The sequence below is a fragment of the Myxine glutinosa genome, chromosome 13 (genome assembly GCF_964187855.1).
Source record: "Myxine glutinosa chromosome 13, kmMyxGlut1.1, whole genome shotgun sequence".
Classification (NCBI taxonomy): domain Eukaryota; kingdom Metazoa; phylum Chordata; class Myxini; order Myxiniformes; family Myxinidae; genus Myxine; species Myxine glutinosa.
In genome coordinates, this window is record NC_136273.1 from 19,765,474 (window position 1) to 19,788,444 (window position 22,971).

Sequence of the window (22,971 nt, forward strand, 5' to 3'; positions counted from 1 at the left end):
CGTGGTGACTAAACATGGGGAATCGATAGGTTGTGAGCAGAGGTCATTGAGGGACAGAGGTAGCACTATCATGTGTATTCCTGTGGTGCCTGCTTGGGGAAAGCGCATGCACGACCAGCAGTGTGTCCTATTTTGAATTGTTGCCACCTCCCTGGCCACTTTCCGATATGTGTTTTCACCCTTCTTTGGGGCCTTATTCTGGGGTTGTGGCGTGAGTATGTATTCGATGCATGGTATGTAGTTCCTTTCGCCACCGGCCGCGCCAGGGGTCCAGACGCTGCACCGGACCTGCATAGTCATGTCTTTCCCTAGGCGTGTGCGTGTTTGTAGCTTAAAATCAGGGGTTCCCCATTGGTATCCTGGTTGGGCCAAGGTCTTAATGCTAGCTTGCCCGTCTTCCCGGAACTCTCGTTGCTTTTGTAGTATCATGCCAATGCGTCCAGGCCCTGCCGACAGTGCTAGCCAATTTATGTTCACCCAATTTGTGTGCAGGGCTTTCTGTTCGAAACATGGTGGTGATACTCTTTGTCCCCATGTTACGGTGAGGTGTCGGGTTTCGTTTTCGCATCTATTGGAATTGGAGTTTCCCCTAGCTGCTGTCGCTATCAATAGTATTCTACCTATGATTAGGCCCATCCTTACTGTGGTTTCTGTGGTGTAGTGTCTGGTGCTTGTATGGCCAACTTACAGTGCGTGGCGTGGATCCACGAAGTCTTGCCCTCGCAAAAGACTGCCGTTGGTGTAGTCAGCAACACCTGGACTGGTCCCTTCCACCTTGGTTCCAAGGCGTTCTTGCAGGTGAAGTGCTCCACGAACACCTGGTCTTTTTCCTCTGGTGGAACACCTGGTCCACAAGTCTCCTGGGAGCGCCTGGTCTACAGGTCTCCAATTTCCTAATCCACTTTTTTCAAGTGGATCCAATTTTATCCAATATTCAATTTTTTTTAAATTCAATCCCATTTAATCCAGTCCAATTCAAATTAAATTCAATCCTTCTCTCAGCATCCCATTACCTGTTTCCAACATCAATAAAAATAAAATTATAAAATTAATAAAAAATCAATCATCTCAACTCTCAAATCGAATCAAAAAATAAAAATAAACGAAAATTACTTCAGCGAGAGTTTCAACTAGAATTAACACAAACAAACCACCATTAACCTCCATTAACGCAAACAAACCACCATTAACCTCCATTAACCTCCCCCTATTATTTATTTATTTTCACGAATAAACAAATAATAGAAATAACCTGGTCTACTTCTAATTTCAATTCTGGTCAGTTCTGGTGTCTGGTCACACACAATGTTTTCCTCACCCACTGTGATTCGCTCAAAATAGATTCTCACTGTTATGTCTGAAATTCGTATGAAAACCCATTCAAGAGTCCGGTGTGACAGACAGCCAAACACATAGACACGCCGAAGACCCCAGGGTACCCATCAAACTAGCTTGTCCCCAGATCCACAACACAGCGAAACATGTAATTTTACTAAAATAATCACTTACTCGTAACTAGCTGGATAACTAGCATAACTAGCTCAACACCTGGAACTCATAACTAATACTCATACCACTAATTACTCCTAATAACTCATAATTACTTCTGTAATTACTCATACCAATACTTACTCAAAATAATGTAATATCCCAATCTTCACCCCTTATGCAAATCGAAGCACCCCGGACAACCCACAACCAATATCAACCACTGTAGCCGCCTTCCCCTCCAGGCAGCCACACACAGCCACATACATCTCCATCCACGTCACACAAGACAACAGCCAACCAGTGTGTCCACCACACAGAAACCTTTGGCAATGCAACAACCGAACTCCCAGACAACCAACAACAAAACCCAATCCATCTCCATGGCTCATCAAGCAGTTCCAACTTAATCCAGCTTCACATACCGATTTCCCCAAAAACTCGTGAAACTTCACCCCCATTCTGGAAAAACCCTGGACTAAACCCTGACACCCTAAATAACTTCAGACCCATCTCCAATCTACCCTTTCTGTCAAAAGTTTTGGAACGTGCTGTGGCCACTCAACTCAAACATCACCACTCTGCCAATAACCTGTATGAAACATCCCAATCCGGATTCTGCTCCAGCCACAGTACTGAAACTGCTCTCCTCAAAATCACCAGCGACCTTTTCTCTCCTCTGATGCCGGCAACCTCAACATTTTCATCCTCCTCACCTCAACGCCTCCTTTGACATCATCAATCACACCATCCTCCTCACCCTGTTTAGACCAGCTTGTGCCTATTAAACCCAAATCAGTTCACTCCCAAGCCTACAAGGACCACCTACAGCACTGCAAAGATGTCCTCTACTCCACCTACTACCCTCAAATTATCCACTCTGGCTCCGGAATCCCAAAAGCACTCTTCTCTACAATAAACAAACTAAATAAACAAACTTTACAACGTGAACAAACTCCTCAGCTCCCTGGATACCACCACCTTGCTCCACACACCTGTTGGTGCACACCTGTGCACTCACACCTGGTGCCACCTGCACCCTCCTTCCTTCCTGGACCATTCATCCAAAGCAAAATTGACAGCATCTACAACAGCTTAATCACCACAATTCACTCCCCCTTAAGGTGTCCCCCAAGGTTCAGTTCTTGGCCCCCTCCTCTTCGTCCTGTACCTATCCCCCCTTGGTCACTTAATCCGTCATGCACCATAGCCAATGCACCATGGTCTCCAATTCCACTGCTTCACCGATGACATCCAGCTTTTTCATCTCCACCAAATCGTGCTCCACCACCACCCACTCTATCCTGACAAACTGCCTAACTGAAATAAAATTCTAGCTTCAGATCAGCTTCCTCGAACTTAACTATGATAAATCTAAATTAATCTTCGTTTGCCCCCAACCACTCATAACTTTGCCCCCCAAAAAACAAGTCACATTCTTTGTATATTGCCAACATTGTTCATCGTTTAAGTATCATCCAGAACTAAATTTTTTTTATAAACCATCAACTTGTAGATGCATTTATTTATATCCCATTAACCCAAGAACTCTCAATTGCTTGGTTATATTTTAGTAATGTCATATATCCATATTTCTTTTCCAAATTGTTCCTGATATACACATTAATCCCATCTGTCTTCGTTTCCAGATGAACTCAAATCAGGAAATCAACACAAATCCTTATTACCTCCAATCAATTCAAAATTAAATCAAACAATTCAAAACCAGATCGGATCAGCGATCAGAAATCACTTTTCCAATCACTTTTCCAAGCAACAATTCATTCAAAGACCAAGCTTAAAAACACAACTCTCATCTTACTGTGACAAATAAGCAACCAACCTACTTCACACTAAAACAAATAACTTTTCATCACCCCTTTCTTCTCCACCGCCTCTTACACTTAAACAGATCATAATTACTCACTCATACACTGTTGCCCATCACCCAGTTGCCCCAGACCCAAACACAGGTTTGAAATCCCAGTAGGTTGTTCTTCAATCCCAACCATCATGTGATCCCAACATCTCTCCATTTATTTCGTTCCTCATGGGGTTGGTGTTTTATGGCCTTTACCTCTTACCCAATCACACTGCACATTATTCCCCGTCCTTGATGGATAATTTTACATCCAGATGGGCACAGCATCCCATTTTTGGCGACCCAGCCCTAAAACAAGCCCCTGGACTCCTTGCAGGCTGGACCAAAACCCCCGGACGAAGTTGCATCCCCAAACCCGTCCATATAAACTCCGTTGTTGTCCTGTTCATCTCTCTGTGTTACATTTACATTTTGTGACTCACAGCTCCTGCCTCCATGGAACAATGACGCCTGAGCACTCAATTAGCCCTCCCAGTACCAAAGACTTACAATCAGACCGACAGACAGACAAATAACAGAGGCATGTCGCCAGCCCCAGCACAGGACATCCCCTTTCCGGGCAGGTACAATATAATCCACAGCATCGAAATGCCAATTTCTATCCGGGGCCTCGCAAAGCCAAAATCCATGCATGCGTGCTCCATCATGCAACCCGATCTGTACTCGGTGCGCCCGGCGCCCCCTATAATCAGTGAGTTATAATAACCACAATATCTCTGGCACCCAACTCGTGATACCACAATTTAATCCACGTTACTTGCATCTCTTCATCCTCACAAATGTCCTCCATTTAACGTGACTCAAATCCATCTCAAATCCCCACCGCTCGGCCCGGTTAAATTAAATTCCAAGCGTACTGTACCTGACTGACGCTTCCACAACAACAAAAAACTCGATATTCTCTGTCCACTAATTATGTACATGATTTTGGTTTTACCCACAATATAATGTCCCGATATTCTCCAGATTTAAGTCCTATATATCCTGTCGTTAAAGCAACACCCTGTAGACTGACTCCGCCTGCCGTTCTTCCAAGGTTAGTGAATTACCTCTGACCTTTCCCTTGCATATCTCGAACAAAGGTCAACTAAACTTTAAAAGGTCAAACTTCGAATTGGGGTAACCAGCGCTTTATTTTTCCCACAAGTAATGCAAGTCCGGCGACAATGGACAAATGACCATTAATGTGGCTCTACATAGCATAATGCTAACTTCTACGAATCCAACAACCGTCACACTTCGTCCAAGGACCTTCCGTACGAGGCGTGCTTCACAATGCCCATCGCACATCCTTCCTCGTTCGCACAACGCTTCATCAACGCACCTCCTCGCGCCCACACCTTGGCACAAGCCACACCACATACCGACAGTTGAAACCTCGACCGTCCTCCTTCCTCGGATCAGCGTTCTGTTGAAAACGTGACATTTCTGTTCAAATTATTGAATTTCCAAATACTCTCCCTGCAGCGCCCGTGAGGCAGCTTGTCCCACATTATCTGCCTCCAGACCCATATGCGTTTTAATAACTTAACCTTATCAGCATCGTTCGCCAGCATACCCTTTGTCCGGCGCATCGATCATCCCAAATGCTTCGATGCATCTTCCAGCCGCCACTCCGCACTGTACCTTACTGTATGAACAAGACTTCCTGTTGGAACTTGACTCCGGAAATTAATTACTCTGTCTTGAAATCGTTTATTTTAGCCATCTTAAATAAATCCATCCATCTATCCATCTTATAAATCCATCTTAAATAACGTATTCGTCCTGTGACATTGCCTGGCATATATGTCGCAGCCGGCCACTATTCCGACATGGCTCATGACTCATGTCTAATTCTGACAAGAAGATGAAGGATGAAGGACATGACATGAAGAAGAAGATTCTGACAAGATACTGACATGTGAACGTCCGACATCCAGCAAAGTCGAAATGACCCACAATGCATTTGGGCACACACTTCCTCTGAGAGTGGGCGAGTTATCGCCGGCACTCTGAGCAACCTCATCGCACCCGACCCCAAAATGCACTATATGACACCAATTTCAAAGGTGAGCTGCCTCAGCGATACATCCCACACATACAATACACAATATCTGCCATTGAATGAACTCTTCAATTCAAGTAAAACACACATATTGATTCGAATTCTGCATTTAGCGAAAAAAAACAGCCCATCCTGCAACCATCTCCAATAAACCGCTTCATATCAACAGTAGATCGACAAGGGCACTCCGGGTGCTTTCCTGACCCGATTTATATCAATTCGCTTCCCAAACACTCCCAAACAGATGAAAATCCGGACTCAGTTCAGGACCTCGCCTGTTCTCTCGGATAGACGTTAAAATGGACATTCCCGGCCTGAATTTCCCCCAAGTCGAGCAGATCACTTACAAAGCTTCACACCGAAACCCTCTGCTTTGCATATGTCATACAGACAAACACATTGGCCAGACACACACGTCAATTAACATCCCAATATACATTCATTCCTCATTCATGTTACGTCTCTCATTCAAGGAAAAGGATTTTTGGGACGGGTTTGGACGGGGGTTGGTTGAGGTGAAAAAAAAGGGGAAGGCAGGGCGGGGTGTTGGGGTGTTGCCTAGAGCCCTGGGACTGAGCTCAGGTCTTGGGGGGGGTGGGGGCATGGTGGCTACCTCCCCTTTCGCGGGGTCTTGGTCCGGATTATGGACGAGCGGCATTAGCCGCTGATTTGCTTGCTTAACTACCTCCTTAATTGTTTCACCTGGCCCATTTCCTGTGAGCTTATTTATTTTCTCTTGTCCACCAGGTCCTGGCCTGCTTCTATCTGGACCTTCTAAGTTCACCACAGCCCATCTTTCCCTGGCATGCAATGGCATACCCCATCTTGTCTCTGGGCTGTTCCTTCCTGGAAAGTTCTCGGCCTGGCTCGACCTCACTTTCCCCCCTTCCCTTTTACCGAACGTTATCTTCACCGATATCCTGCGCAAATCCTTTTACTGGCCATGTTCCTATGGCCTTCTATGTTCCTATGGCTTTCTATCTAAGTTTAGCCACAGCCCTTCGTTCCCTGGCATGCAATGGCATACCCCATCTTGTCTCTGGGCTGTTCCTTCCTGGAAAAATCTTGGCCACCTGGTTTCAACCTATATGGCTGTCCGACCTCATTTTCCCCTCCTGGTGCTAACTGTAACTTTAAGCTTACTGTTAAGTCCTTACTGGTTTATCCTTACTTGTTTATCCTGGCTTTAACAAAGCAACGTCATTCTGAGGCCTAAATGAGCCTCTACTTACAATTTCTGTTCGAGTGCAGACAGCGGGGAAGACAAGGAGACTGAACCCGCTCGAAGGAGGAAGGTACGAATTTGGAATAATAGCCCTCTGATATAAAACAACTCCCACCTTTAATCAAATCAACGTGCCGGCGCCGGCCTCAGGTCAGCCTTCCTCCTGTCCCTCGGGCTCCGTTTCCCGTCCTCCGCGTCTGTTGACACCCCACTCCTGGTACCATCTGTGAAGAATCAGCTCTTCGTTGCAAAAGAAGTCCACAATAGCCTGGAATGGCGCAGCTTTATTAAAGAACCAACTTATACAGATCCGGAGGAGGCCAAGACATCTATAGCAAGAGCCAGTCTCATGCCACGTCAAGCCTTCCTGAAAACACATTGATTCCCAGTCCATTTATATAGGGACACGTTTTATCAGGAAATCTCCGAGGGAACAAACAACACTGGGAGAGGTTCCTCCCACCGTTATCATTCGGGGGAGTCAGCCCGTCCTTATCATTTGGACCAAATGTTTCTCTGGGCTCCGAGAAAACAGAAATGTAACTCACAATGAGGAGAGTGTATGCTTAGCCAAACAAACCCATATATTTTATGGGTTTGTGTACATGAGTAATCCAAAGCATGTTTATACAGAGTCATGCGTTGCTGAGATTAAAACAAAATATATATGGTTAACGATCATGTCATTCTACTAGCATTACGCTAAAACAAGCGCATGTGGGCGTGGTTTTACGACCAGCCTCGAAAAAAGCACACGTATATAATTTGTTCAGCATGACCTCATTTTAAGCCTTTCCTCATCCAAAACTAAAACGAAGCAAAAACCCTTTATTTACTTTATGAAATAGCATTTTTAGACATCATATAAATCATAACACATTAGCACCCAACGTCTATAACTGAACTTTAGGCAATAACAAATCTACTACTTGACATGTGTGTGTGTGTGTGTATGAAAGTGGGTGCATATATGTGTGTATAGTTGTACGTGTGTGTGTGTGTGTGTGTATATGAAAGTGTGCACATATATGTGTGTGTATGAAAGTGTGCGCATATATGTGTGTATGAAAGTGTGTGCAAATATGTGTGTGTAGTTGTGTGTGTGTGTGTGTGTTTGTGCATGAAAGTGTGCGCATATACTGTATATGTGTGTGTAGTTGTAAGTGTGTGTGTGTGTGTGTGTGTGTGTGTGTGTGTGTGTGTGTGTGTGTGTGTGTGTGTGAAAGTGTGCGCATATTGTTACGTATTCATCACTTCCGTTGTTGTGGCATCCACTGTAAACATTTTTGATTCCATGTACTATTATTGTTGTCGTTTAAGGGAAATAGAGATTACTATTTTCAAACGGTAAAAAAGTTAATGTTTTAAATGAAACCGGACCTGGACGACGACGAAGAGGAAGAGGAGGAAAAGAAGGCAGAGCGAGTGAGTCGGACAAGAAGTCGAGCTGCTTCAAGGTCCTGAGCGAACGTTGGCGAACGAGGGTCACGTGTGGACTTTGGGTTTCCTGGGAAAGGGATTCCTGTGACAGAGTTGTTATCGCTGTGACAGATAAACCTGCGTGACAGGTTTTGCGGTTGATTCCGAGGAGAATCATCGGAGTGCCGTTACGCCACGAGAACGGGCCGTCGGCCATTTTTACCTCGCGCAGGATTTGCGCTTCGCTCAAGGTTTTTCATCTCCCTTCAACCATTTTCACCGCATTCAGACGTTAATCTGGGGTGTGTGTGTAACGTGGCTTTTGAGTGGGAAATCTGCGGTTCGCCGATTGGGAACCGTGGAACGGTCATACCCGCGGGTGTGATTTCCCAGTCGCCTTGAGGGCACCTTTGCGCAGCTTTGGCAGCGGGACTGTGACTGTCATCCGAACGGGATTCTGGTCTCGATTAGACATCGTTCTGACGATCACTGGAGTGGATCGACTTTGGCTTGATGTCGGAATAGAGACATTGGGAATGTTCTTCTTTTCGCTCACTTGGAGCACAGTGAGTTATATTGTACGAACCTGATGGTACCATCATAGGAAATATATATTGGTTGTACAATTGATTACTATTGTTGTTGTGCTGTTATTCTTGTGTGATCTTAATACAATACTTGTTTGTTGGTAACAATTGGTGTGGTTTCACCATTGATCTTTGACATACAGAATAACACATCTTTCTGCTGTGACTCCTCTCAGGGCTCGGAGGTACACCGTGACCGACCGGGGTTTGGGGAGGAGCACGTAACAGAAATTGGGGGCTCGTCTTTGCTGACAAAATAATATTTTAACTTGGAGGTCCGAGTTAATATGAAGAAAGCAGAGATGCAGACATTGGTGGTAGAATCGCTGGTGGGACAAGGAACATGGAAAGTGGTAGCCTTGGATTGGTTACCCGAGGAAAAAGAAAATGTGGAGCTCCGGAAAATGGAGATGCAACTGCAGAGCCAGGAAAGGTTAAAAGCAGAGGAAAGGAAACCAGAAAAGGAAAGAGCAGACAAGGAACGAAAACTCGAGGAAAGAAGAGCAGAGGAAAGTAGAGCTGAAAAGGAACTCGAGGAAAGAAGAGCAGAGCAGGAACGAGAACTCGAGGAGAGAAGAGCAGAGGAAAGGAGAGCTGAAGAAGAAAGAAGAGCAGAGGAAAGGAGAGCTGAAGAAGAAAGAAGAGCAGAGGAAAGGAGAGCCAAAAGGGAGTTAAAGGAACGTGACATGGAGTATCAGAAGGAACTTAAACTCAAGGAGCTGGAATTACTGGGAGAACGGAGAGAAGTCGTATCCATGCCGGCTAGTTCGACAACTAGTCAGAACACTTGGGATGTTGGTAGGCATGTGAGGCTGGTTCCACCCTTCAATGAAAAGGAGGTAGCCAAGTTTTTTTACACTTTGAGAAAGTGGCTCAAATGCTAAAATGGCCTGTGGACTATTTTAGTGCAAAGTGTTTTGGTGCGTAAAGCTCAATAGTCCATGGGCTGGGGTGGTTTCTGTGTGACTTTTATGTGCCCTAAGTTTCTCTTCATATTATTGAAGTAGACCATGTGGGACATCAAAAAAGTGTGTGTGGACATCTGGGAGCCTGGTCGGATTTGAGAAAATGACGTCACAATATCAAGCTTTTGCGTTCATTAGGCGACCAAAAATTTGGGGTAGGGGAAACTAAAATGCTTATAACGCCACAACCATACATGATATAACTGCAAACTACCATTCAAAATATTTGTTTTTATTCACTCTACATGTGACAATATGTAATTATCTGATTATTATGCAAATTTGCTGTCCAGAGGTCAAAAGGTCATGGAAATCGGGGGTTGCTTAAAATCTGACCCACCGGAAGAAAAATGTGAGTTACAGGCTGCCTGTACTACTTGAGAATGTTGGCTGGCTGTCAGAGGTTGCCAAGACATATCTCTATCACATGATATGCATTGTATAAGAAGTAACCCTTTTGTAACGTAAACATCAACTTTGATAAATGGTGCTATTTCAGACGTGTCAGAAATTCCAGTTTTTCCATCGTCTAAGTGTACATTATTCATACCATCCAGGTTGGTGATTGTTTTGTAAACCTCTTTTAGATTATTACTATACATATCAGCAGAAGACCCAGAGGAAATGACTTCTTGCTATTTCTGACAACGATGAACCATTTAACCCTTTTATTTCAGTTGTTTTAAAATGGGCAGAGGTTGAGTCCTCTATTTCTAGTCAGTTCTCATTATCTCCAGTCATTTGAGGCTTCTTTGGATTCCCACAATAGAGTAGTTCCACGTGGTTCTGTTAGAGGGCACTACCACCGATTCTAGTATTGACAGCTTGGTGGCAGCACTGTATAAGTGCATTTCCTCATGGGTGAAAGTGAAAGTAAAAATTGAATCAACATTACAATCTTCAATTTGACAGACAGTTCTCATGTTTTAACGCACAGACTACTTGTGGTAGGTGTTTTTATCTACAGAAAGGCTTAAACAAAATCAGTAGTATAATCAGCCTTCACTACACACCAGTGCACACATGCATACCCCATCAAGTACAGGAATGGTCGAGCAGTAACGGCTCGCAAATGGTCGAGCAGTAACGCCGCCTGCCCAACGCAAGACTAACTAAACGTCTGTCCGATCATCATTATCCCAATAGCATGTTTATCACCAGACAGCTTTCAGAGGGCTGAAAGTTGATTTATCCTGCCAAGATGTCAGATTATGTATGCCTTTTTCGGACCATTCACAGAACAAATCTGAAAACTTTCAAGAGTATCCGCGCACTCCCAAAAGGACAAGAGGCTTCAGGAAAGTCACAAACACAGAGGGAAGATAAACATAGGCAGCGTGTCATTGAAATTGCCCGTGCCCGAGGAAGATCCATGACAGACCTTCTAGAATATGACTTGACGTCATCGTCTTCGCTTTTTGACAGCCAGGGTCTTATGGCAAAGAGCACCAAAAGTGACCTGATGAATGAGATTGCAAAGAAACATTCAATTGATGTTCTGGATGATTCAAAAGACATGCAGGTTGGGTATATAGCTGATGTCATGGCTAATGTAAGGAAGATGACTGCCAAAGAATTTACTAACTTCGGTGAATTTAGTGGAGGCATTGTAGACTACATACAGAGATCTGCAAAGGGAGCTGATCGAATAGATTATATCTTTGATTCATACTTAGACATTTCAATCAAAAACTCGGAAAGAAAGCGACGAGAAACCATCTCTCCGATTGAACTGAATGCAGTCAGTGAAGATACACCTTTACCAGTTCAGATGGAGCGGTTCTGGCCAGCTAACAGGAACAAGCATAATCTTGAGATTTTACTGCACCAGACAGCCATAAAGCACGCGCGAGAGACCCCTGCAAGCCTGAAGGTATTTGTGAGTGGCTTTTCAAGTGAATCTGTCGAAGTCCCATGTCTTTCCTGTTGTGATGGCTATTGCAGGGACATTCCAGAACTCTGCATTGATATAGAGGAAGCAGATACACGAATTATACCCCACGCCTTACATGCTGTGGAGCACGGAATACAACGACTAGTGGTGTTATCCCCAGACACTGATGTATTTGTGCTGTTGCTCTTTTACTGGGATGTACTGCATGAAAAGGGCCTTTATGAACTGTGGTTGAAAGCTGGCAGTGGAAACTCTACCAAATATATTCCAATACATTCTCTTGCGTCAGATAAAGGGCCTGACCTATGCAAAGTCCTTCCCACTGTGCATACGCTCACTGGGTGTGATTACACCAGCAAGGTTGGCACAAAGCAAGCGGCCCTTAAAGCAAACCCAGTAGACTACCTTCAAGGATTTGGTTGTAGCCAAAATGGACCTTCTGACGATGAAGTTGAGAGAGCAGAATCATATCTAGTGAAAGTCCTAAAGAATGGAACTACCTGCACAACAATGGATGAACTCAGGGATCATAATTATCACCACAGCAAAACCCCACTCGAGAAGTTGCCACCTACAAGCCATGCCATAAAGGCCCATATTCTAAGGGCATATTATGCTACATATGTGATGACATCAATTCTCTCTGCAAATACGACTGAGTTGAATCCTCTCCTATACGGATTTGAAGAGGAAGATGAACTTCTCCATCCAGATAAGGCCATCAGACCCATTCCCGAGGAATATGCTGTGCACTGTACTTGCTTGAAATGTGCGACAGAGAGATGTGCATGTCGAAAGAGTGACCTGCATTGTTGCAAGTTCTGCAAGTGCCAAGGTATGGGAGACGAGAATGTTTGCTGTAAAAATACAGCTGGTTGTATCTAAAACCGAACAGAACTCATATGTGACACTTACAGCTGCGTGGAAATGTACTCCTGGCATCTACATGTATTCCTTCTCCCATTATCAAATTGGCATGATTTGGAATAGTGACTACAGTCAGCAGTATACCTACATTTGGATATAAAAACCTAGACTATTACTAAAACTGAGCAAATTCAGCAGTTTATTTTTGCTGAATGGACTAAGGATGTTCCGAACCCCCCCCCCCCCTCCCCAGGTGGTTGTTTTAGGACTTAGTGGGTTAACGACATGGGAATATTGTAAGAAATTAGTAAATTAAGTGATATTTAGGCTTAAAGAAATAAGTAGTTGGTGATAGATCATATTCATACTGATGAAAATGTTCGATTACTTTATTTTGTGGCATGTGTCTTCCGCTGCAAAGGAAAATCAGCTTTTCTGAAATAGCACCATTTATCAAAGTTGATGTTTACGTTACAAAAGGGTTAATTCTTATACAATGCATATCATGTGATAGAGATATGTCTTGGCAACCTCTGACAGCCAGCAAACATTCTCAAGTAGTACAGGCAGCCTGTAACTCACAGTTTTCTTCCGGTGGGTCAGATTTTAAGCAACCCCCGATTTCCATGACCTTTTGACCTCTGGACAGCAAATTTGCATAATAATCAGATAATTACATATTGTCACATGTAGAGTGAATAAAAACAAATATTTTGAATGGTAGTTTGCAGTTATATCATGTATGGTTGTGGCGTTATAAGCATTTTAGTTTCCCCTAACCCAAATTTTTGGTCGCCTCATGAACGCAAAAGCTTGATATTGTGACGTCATTTTCTCAAATCCGACCAGGCTCCCAGATGTCCACCCTCACTTTTTTGATGTCCCACATGGTCTACTTCAATAATATGAAGAGAAACTTAGGGCACATAAAAGCCACACAGAAACCACCCCAGCCCATGGACTACAAGGTATATATTCGGCTTTACCGATTGACCAATGTGCAGATTATGAGATAGTGAAGAAAACCATTCTCAAAGCCTATGAATTGGTCCCTGAAGCTTACCGGCAAAAATTCAGGAATGCCAGGAAGAGGGAGAGTGAGACCCATGTGGAGTTTGCCAGAATGAAGGAAACCATGTTTGATCGGTGGTGTGACTCGAAGGGGATTGGGAAAGACTTCAACGTGTTGCGACAATTGATCTTGGTGGAGGAATTCAAACAGTGTGTCCACGCGGACATTGAAGTACATCTGGATGAAAAGAAAGTACCAGAGTTGTATGAGGCAGCAACCGTGGCAGATGACTATGCCTTGACACACAGGAAGGGGGTCCACAAACTTCCCGCCTAGAGTTAGCCAGGGGAGTTATGGTAAATCAGGGGCGGAGAACAAATATTAATGGAGGCGGTCGAGAGATGACTATGGGGACAAATCTGATACCGCGACTTTTAGGGATCAGAAGACTACAGTTCCAAGACAGACTTATCTTCCGGGGAGCCCAAGGCAGACCATGAGTTTTTCCTCCGGGCCCACTTGCGCTTTTTGCAAGAAACCTGGGCATTTGATGTCCCAATGTTACACCCTGAAAAGGAAAAATCAGGAGCGGAGTCAGACTAGTACAACTCCGAATGCATTGGCAAATGTGAGAAATCGTCCTTGGATGACAGTGCCTTGTGAAGGTTCCCATGCCAAAGTTACGGCATCACAGAACAACCTTGTTAAAGAGGGTTACAAACCTTTTATTTCAGAGGGGTTTGTGTCACTGGATGGAGACTTAACGAACCAGAGACCTGTTAGGGTATTGAGGGACACAGGAGCACATCAATCTTTGATGCTTGAAGACATTTTGCCATTGTCAGAGAAGACGGCAACTGGTGTTAGTGTGTTTTTACAGGGGGTTGGGGGCTGTGTTAAAGCTCCACTTCATGTCATCCATTTGAAGTCTGATTTGGTGTCAGGACCGGTCACCGGAGGTTTACAAGCCACTCTTCCTGTAGAGGGAATCTCTTTTATTATCGGGAATGATTTGGCCAGTGGTCGAGTTTCTGGTAACCCAATGTTGGTTGAAAAGCCCAGTATGGAAAATAACACCGCACAGTTGGAGCAGGAGATTCCGGGTATCTTTCCATCCTGTGCCGTGACTCGTGCTATGGGTAGGAAGCGCTCTGAAGAGAAGGAGAAGGAAGGCGATGTGGATTTGGGTTCCTTAGAGGTGTTGGAGGAAAATTCTGAAAGAGGTAATAGGAAAGAGAGTGACATCAAGGAACTTAAAGAAAAGGTGGCATCTGGAACAAAAGAGGAAATGGAGTGTCCGTCGGAGACATCTGGGAACGAGGTTGAACAAACGGTGCTGATCCGAAAGAGACTTGTTGAAGAACAACACGGAGATTCGGAGCTCCGGAGTTTGATTGGTAAAGCCGTTGCAGAGGAAGACGCTATGAAGATACCTGTTGGTTACTTCATGAAAGGGGAAATACTCATGAGAAAATGGAGACCACCGGAGGTGCCGGCAAACGATGAGTGGAAAGTTCATTACCAAATTGTGGTGCCACCGCCGTACCGGAAGGAGATATTGAGTTTGGCGCATGAGACACCTTTGGCCGGGCACCTTGGAGTGAACAAGACCTGTGACAGAATATTGGTACATTTTTTCTGGCCAGGATTGCAACGTGACGTGGCGGATTTCTGTAAATCTTGCCATTCTTGCCAGCTGGTGGGAAAACCTAATCAGAGAGTCCCATCCGCACCTTTAAAACCAATTCCAGCTTTTGAAGAGCCATTCAGCCATGTCATTATTGACTGTGTAGGCCCTTTACCTAAAACTAAGGCTGGACATCAGTATTTGTTGACCATCATGTGCGCTTCCACAAGGTTCCCAGAGGCAGTGCCTCTTAGAAAAATTACTGCGGCAGTTATTGCGAAGGCCTTGATTACATTTTTCACTTTGGTTGGCCTACCTAAGATCATCCAGTCTGATCAGGGTTCCAATTTCATGTCAACGCTTTTTCAGCAAGTGGTACACCTGTTGTGAGTGGAGCAAGTAAGATCAAGTATTTACCATCCCGAGAGCCAAGGGGCCTTGGAAAGGTTTCACCAGACATTGAAGAATATGATCAGAACGTATTGTTTTGAATGTGACAAGGATTGGGATGAAGGAATACCCTTATTGTTGTTTGCTACGAGGGAATCTGTTCAGGAGTCATTGGGATTCAGTCCTTTTGAACTTGTGTTTGGACACACATTTCGAGGACCATTGAAATTAGTGAAAGAACAGTGGCTACAGGAGGAGTCACAGTCAACAGTGGTAGAGTGTGTGTCAACGGTTAGGCACAGATTGGCAAAGACTTGTGAAGTTGCAAGAAGAAACTTGAAAGTGACACAGGATAAAATGAAGGTGAGACATGACAATAAATCTCAGATAAGAAATTTCAGTCCTGAGGACCGAGTGTTCGTGTTGCTTCCTGTTCCAGGTCAGCCACTACAGGCTAGATATTTCGGTCCCTATGCAATCGAATGGAGGGTTAATGAAACAGATTACGTGGTGACAACTGCCGACCGATGGAAAAAGCGGCAGCTGTGTCATGTCAACCGACTGAAGAAATATCATGAGGAAGCCTGTGGAAAAAATGGTTCCTGTCTCACCTGTCGTGCCTGTAGTCGGGGTGCACGAGAATCCAGAGGTTGACGCCGGTGTGATGTTTGATAACTTTGATGACCAGGCTTGTCCCAGATTGATGAACATGGAAGTGTTGAGCAATTTACGTGAGAACCTAGGTCATTTGACGAGGGAACAACAAGGACAACTATCCAGCCTAATTTTTGAGTTTGCACATTTGTTCATAGATGTACCTGGTCGTACTGACTTGGTATATCATGATATTGAGGTGGGGGAAGCCACTCCTGTGAAACAACACCCCTACCGGATGAACCCTGTGAAGATGGAGTATCTTCGGAAGGAGGTTCAGTGTATGTTGGAGAATGACATCATCGAACCAAGCAGCAGTGAATGGAGCTCACCATGTGTGTTGATTCCAAAACCCGTTGGCAGTTTTCGCTGTTGTACGGATTTAAAACGGGTTAATGCAGTCACCAAAACCGACTCATATCCCATCCCGAGGATTGATGACTGTATTGATAGAATAAAGCTAAATCCCAGCTAAATTTGTAACTAAGTTTGACTTGCTCAAAGGGTATTGGCAGATTCCTCTTACTGATAGAGCCAAGGAAATCTCGGCTTTAGTCACACCAAATGGGTTGTATCAGTACAAGGTTCTTCCCTTTGGATTGAAAAACGGGCCGGCTACATTTCAACGGCTGATGAATAAGCTTATTGCAGACCTTGAGGGGGTGGAGGCTTATCTGGATGATGACATCATCCACACCATGACCATGGAAGATCATATTAAACAAATTCAGGCATTTTTCAAGAAACTGACCGAGGCAGGGTTGACCATCAACTTATCTAAGAGTGAGTTTGTAAAGGCACAGGTGGTGTTCCTAGGCCATGTAGTAGGTCAGGTCAGGTGTGACAGCCAAGATAGAAGCCATTGATCGCTTCCAAGTTCCAAAAGGGAAGAAGGAGCTTATGAGATTCTTGGGTATGGCTGGTTGGTACCGGCGGTTCTGCAGGCATTTTTCTGATGTGGTAGCCCCTTTAACGAATTTGCTGAGGAAAGAGACCAAGTTTGTTTGGGATGACAAATGTCAGGCTGCCTTTGCCCACGTCAAAGCAATATTAATGAGCTCTCCTGTCCTAGCAGCCCCGGATTTTCAAGCACCTTTCAAGTTGGCCATTGATGCAAGTGATGTGGGGGCTGGGGCAGTTATATTGCAGGAAGATGAGGATGGAGTGGATCACCCGGTGTGCTACTACTCCAAAAAGTTTAACAAACACCAGGCAAATTATGCCACCGTGGAAAAAGAGACCCTTGCTCTACTGCTTGCGCTTCAGCATTATGAGGTGTATCTAGGAACTACTACCTTTTCTATAAAAGTCTTCACTGATCACAACCCCTTAACCTTGATTCAAAAAATGAAAAATAAAAACCAGAAGTCGATGAGATGGAGTTTGGCTTTGCAGGAGTTCAACTTGGAAATTGAGCATGTAAAGGGCAGGGACAATGTCGTTGCCGATGCTTTATCCAGAGTGAACTAACTTTGGAAATTCCTGTAGGTGGTTTGGAAGTTTTGTTGCTTTATTTTGGGGAATATTAATTATTGTTGTTCAGGTGAATTGATCATTTGGGTGTGAGTTTTACTTTTGTTTGTTAAAAGAGTTTTTGCCTGCAAAGAAAGTTTTCACGATGTTCAAACTTTCTTTCTTGAGGGGAGGGGGGGGGGGGGGGGGGGAAGTGTTACGGATTCGTCACTTCCGTTGTTGTGGTTTTCATCCACTGTAAACATTTTTGATTCCATGTACTATTATTGTTGTCGTTTAAGGGAAATAGAGATTACTATTTTCAAAAGTAACGTGGCTTTTGAGTGGGAAATCTGCGGTTCGCCGATTGGGAGCCGTGGAACGTCCATACCCGCGGGTGTGATTTCCCAGTCACCTTGAGGGCACCTTTGCGCAGCTTTGGCAGCAGGACTGTGACTGTCATCCGAACGGGATTCTGGTCTCGATTAGACATCGTTCTGACGATCATTGGAGCGGATCGACTTTGGCTTGATGCCGGAATAGAGACATTGGGAATGTTCTTCTTTTCGCTCACTTGGAGCACAGTGAGTTATATTGTACGAACCTGATGGTACCATCACAGGAAATATATATTGGTTGTACAATTGATTACTATTGTTGTTATACTGTTATTCTTGTGTGATCTTAATACAATACTTGTTTTTTTTTTTGTTTTGTTTTTGTATACTGAATCAAGGCTCATGAAAGAGCTAACATATATTTCACAAACAAATCAACCAGACAAACAAAATATACAAAAGAGGGAGCGGAAGCCAAGATGGGGAGAGAAGGGGAAGCACACAACCACAACATTTGAGAGCAGGGAGAAGTGTGGGAGGGAGAGGGCTTGGGGGCAGGAGGCGTGGGAAGGGGAGGGGGGGGGGGGGAGGAGAGGTATAAAACACATGGGGACCGAAATTAGCGGGGGTAGAAAAGATCAAGGTTTTGGATGGGGGAGGATAAGAGATGGTGGTGAACAGCTGTTTTAAAGACCTGGAGGGTAGAGTGGGATTGAAGAGAGTGAGGGAGTTTGTTCCAGAGGCGGGAGAAAAGAGGAATGAAGGAGCGAAGGTGAGCAGAAAGTCTTGATTTTGGCAGTTTAACCATAAGAGGGTTGCAGGCAGATCTTGTGCGACCTGTAGGAATATTTGGGGGACAGAGCCCAGAGAGGGCTGGGGGGGCAAGGCCAGAGAGGAGTCGGTAGAAGACGGAAAGACCACCAACCTGCCTGCGGTGAGTGAGTGAAAGGCCCTTGGAGTTAGCTTCATCGCGGGAGATTCCAATGATTCTGAACGCTTTGGTTTCAACAGCGTGAAGACGGGCTAGGTGTGAGGCAGGAGCACCAGACCAGAGGGGAGAGCAGTATTCCATAGAGCTGCGGATGAAAGCCTTGTATGTGGTGAGGAGCTCAGGTGTGTCAAGGAAGGACTTCACACGACGGAGGATGCCCAGTCGGCGACTGGCTTTGGAGGCCAGATTTGAAATGTGGTTTCCCCAGGAAAGATCATGGCAAATAGTGAGACCCAAAAGCTTGAGTGACAGAACTTCTTGGAGAGGATTATTCAGAAAGTGGATGGGAGGGTTTTCCAGTCGGTCTTTTCGGAGAGACATCGTAAGAGTGTGAGATTTATCAGGATTGAAAGACATGTTCCATTTGTTTGCCCAGTCTGTGATTTTGTCCAGGTCTGCAGAGAGTGAGGAGGCTGCAGTCTGCCGATCTAAGGGATGAGGAATGGAGCGACAGAGAGTAGAGTCGTCAGCAAAGAGATAGAGAGGATTTTCAAGAGAGTCAGAGAGATCATTGATGAAGACCAGGAAAAGCACAGGGCCCAGAACACTGCCTTGGGGAACTCCAGCCTGAACAGGAAGAGGAGATGAGAGAAACCCATTCAGGGCCACACGTTGACTACGACCAGAGAGGAAGTCCGCCAGCCATGCGTGGAGATTTCCATGGATACCAAAGGAGGAGAGTTTGGTGAGCAGAGCAGGGTGCCAGACCGTATCGAAGGCACGTGAAATGTCAAGGGAGACAGCTCTAATTTCCTGTTTGGCGTTGAGGACCTCCATCCATTGTTGAGAAAGCAGAAGCAGCATGTCCAGAGTAGAGTGACCAGGTCTGAAACCAAATTGATGATCAGAGATCAAGCCATTGGAGAAGAGGAAAGATTTCATATCTGAAGCAATGATGGATTCCATGACTTTGCTGATAATTGGGAGAAGGCTGTTTGGTCTGTAGTTGCTGGGATCTGTTTTTGCGCCTTTTTTGTGCAAAGCGGTGATGTTGGCTGATTTCCAAGCAGATGGCAGATGACCTTGAGCAAAAGAGAGGGTGAAGAGAACAGAAAGAGGGAGTGAAAGAGCGGAAGAACATGATTTTAGGACCCGTGGGCTGATGCCGTCAGGACCAGTTGCAGAATCAGAGTCGAGGGTTGACAGAAACTTTTCCACCTTGTCAGGAGGAAAGGACACAGAGTCCAGGAGCAGCTGGGTACGACTGGGTATGGTGGGTACAGAGAGGGATGGGTTTGGGACACAAGATTTAGAGGCAAACACAGCCGTTAAGCCATTTGAGGTGAGGGAGGGGATGGAGGGGGAACAAACACCAGAAACTCGCGAGAGATCTCGCGAGATCTTGGAGACGGCGGCAGGGATTTTCGAAGCTCCACACGGTCTCCACGTTTTTCGAAGTTAAGTCTGTTCACAATTGTATTTTGTCGAAACTGTATTTATCTTTCGGTGTGTGAAGTTATTGTGTGCAACTTTGGTTGTTTCTCGGTGTTTATCTTTCATAAATTGATCGTCTGTTTGCCGTGTCGCGAGCAAGGCCTTTGCCGCGTCGCGAACGATTTGAAATCGAAGTTAAGTGATTGTTCCCATTTGTATTTTCGTTAAAACTGTATTTATTTATGGTGTTGTACGTATATTGTGTCCCGACGAAGATTTTTCGGTGCAAATCTTTCATACCTGTATTGAAAATCGTGTTAATTCGTGTCGTGTCTTGAGGCCTTGTACGGTGTGCACTGTACAACCTTGAGGCTTTGTTTTTCTCAGCGGTCCGTCGTTTGTGATCCAATAACTTTCGTTCTCTGTATTCCCAGTCTTTTCACCCATAGCCTACTTCCTTGTGTAAATCTCAACTAAAAAAAAAAAAAACTAAAAAAAAAACATTCCTTCTCTGTTCTCATTCGTTTATTCATTCTTATTCGTTCGTTCGTTTTTCGACCACGTGTTTCTCCCCCATTTCCCCAGATAGTTTTCACTCATTAACCTTCAATGTTTACACTTTCCCCTCAAGTTATGTATTCCGTCATATTTTATAACACCTTTTTCTTCTTCTTCTTTAAAAGGCTGCTTTCGACTTGCTCACCAAATCAATTCATCCCCAAAAAAATATCCATCTCCTATAGTGCCTTTTTTCTACATTCCCTAAACTCTCCTGCACTCCATCCTCCATCCAGCGTCCTTAAACGTATTTTTAACTCGAAGGTCACAAGAAACTCATTTTGCAATAAATGTTCGTTTCCCATAAATCGTACACTTTCAAAAATCCAATCTCACCCCTCCCCTCCAAATCTTCCCCATAACCCCTCCCCTCCAAATCTTCCCCATCACCCCTCCCCTCCAAATCTTCCCCATCACCCATCCCTTTCAAATCTCCCCCCATGCCCCCTCCCTCCTAAACTACCCCCTCACCCCTCCCAGCCAAGACGCCCCCTCGCCCCTCCCCTCCTAGACTCCTGCCTCACCCCTCCCCTCCAAATCTCCCCCATATCCCATCCCTTTCAAATCCCTCCCCTTGTCCCTTCCCTCCCAAACTCCCCCCTCACCCCTCCTATTCAAATCTCCCCACCCTCATTGCTTCTCAATTTCCCCCCTCTCACTCCCCCTCCTCAAAGCATCCTCCCCGCTTCTTCCCCCTTCAAACTCTCACCTCCATCTCCCCCAACCTTCTGCCTCGCTATTCCCCCTCCTCAAATAACACCTCATTGTGGCTCACCCAATCACCATCAAACCTTTTGTCCGCCCCATCCTTCCCTTTCTCCGAGCTATTCTGAAATCTCTGACACACCTTCAACAGCTCTCCCTACCTCTTCCACCTCTTCCACATCTTACCCTACCCCTCCTCCCCCCTGTTCTGTATCTGATGCTCCCCCTTCCTCTTCATTAACGGTATGGACCTCAAACATCCGGGGCCTTCGTTCAAACTTAACTGATCTCTCCATACAGGTTGCTTCTGTCAAACCAGACGTGATCTGCTTAACAGAAACTTTCCTCCTTTATGATGTCTCTGATTCCATAGTATCTCTCCCGGGCTACTCCCTCCTCCGGTATGATAGACCTGAGCCTCGTCCTGGAGGCGGGGTTGCTATCTTTATCAAAAACTCTCTTCCTCACTCGCCCTGCACTGCACTCTCTCCACCTCACCCCCAGGAATACCTCTGGCTACGGCTTCCCCTTCGCTCCCACCTCTTGTTCATATGTGTGTTGTACCGTCCACCAAACAGTGATGACTCCATCTACATCTCGCTGTCTGATGATATGGACCAACTTCTATCTACTCATCCCAACTCTCTCTTCCTCATATGTGGTGATTTCAACTGTCATCATGCCAGTTGGCTGGGTGTGGGTACCTCTCTCACCAGCCATGGCTCCTCAGCAAAGGACTTCTGCGACTCACTGGGACTGACACAATCTGTCAATTTCCCGACCCGGATCTCAGTCAACGGAACATCTTCTCTTCTGGACTTGCTTATGACTAACTTCCCTGAAAATGTCTGCTGCTCTTCTGCTCCGATCGGATCATCTGATCATGTCCTTGTTAAAGTGGACATCTCTCTGACCATCCTCAGGGAGCCTGCTCAGCATCGACAAGTCTGGCATTTCACTCAGGCCAACTGGCACGGTCTTCAAGCAGCCATCAATCATCTGGACTGGTCTCCCATCTCTACCACCTCTGACATCAACTCATCCTGGGAATTCTTCCAAAGTAAATTGCTCTCTCTCATGCACAGATTTATCCCATCTCGTCTTCAGTTGTCATACCCTTCCTCCCGTCCATGGTACACGGATTCTTGTGGTGAGGCTGTTGCCCAGAAACAACTTGCCTTCGTCTCCTGGAAAGCAAATCCAACGGAAGGAAATCTCATTTCCTTTCACAAAGCCCGAAACAAGTGTGTGTCCACCCTCAGGAGAGCCAGGAAACAATATCTCTCCGTTCTCAAGACCGAACTCTCTTATCTGTCTCCCTCTTCCAAATCCTGGTGGCATCTGGTCAAATCCGTTTCTGGTGTTTGTTCCCCCTCCATCCCCTCCCTTACCTCAAACGGCTACACAGCTGACTCCGCACGTGAAAAAGCTGAATGCCTCAACTCTGTGTTTGCCTCTAAATCTTGTGTCCCAAACCCATCCCTCTCTGTACCCAC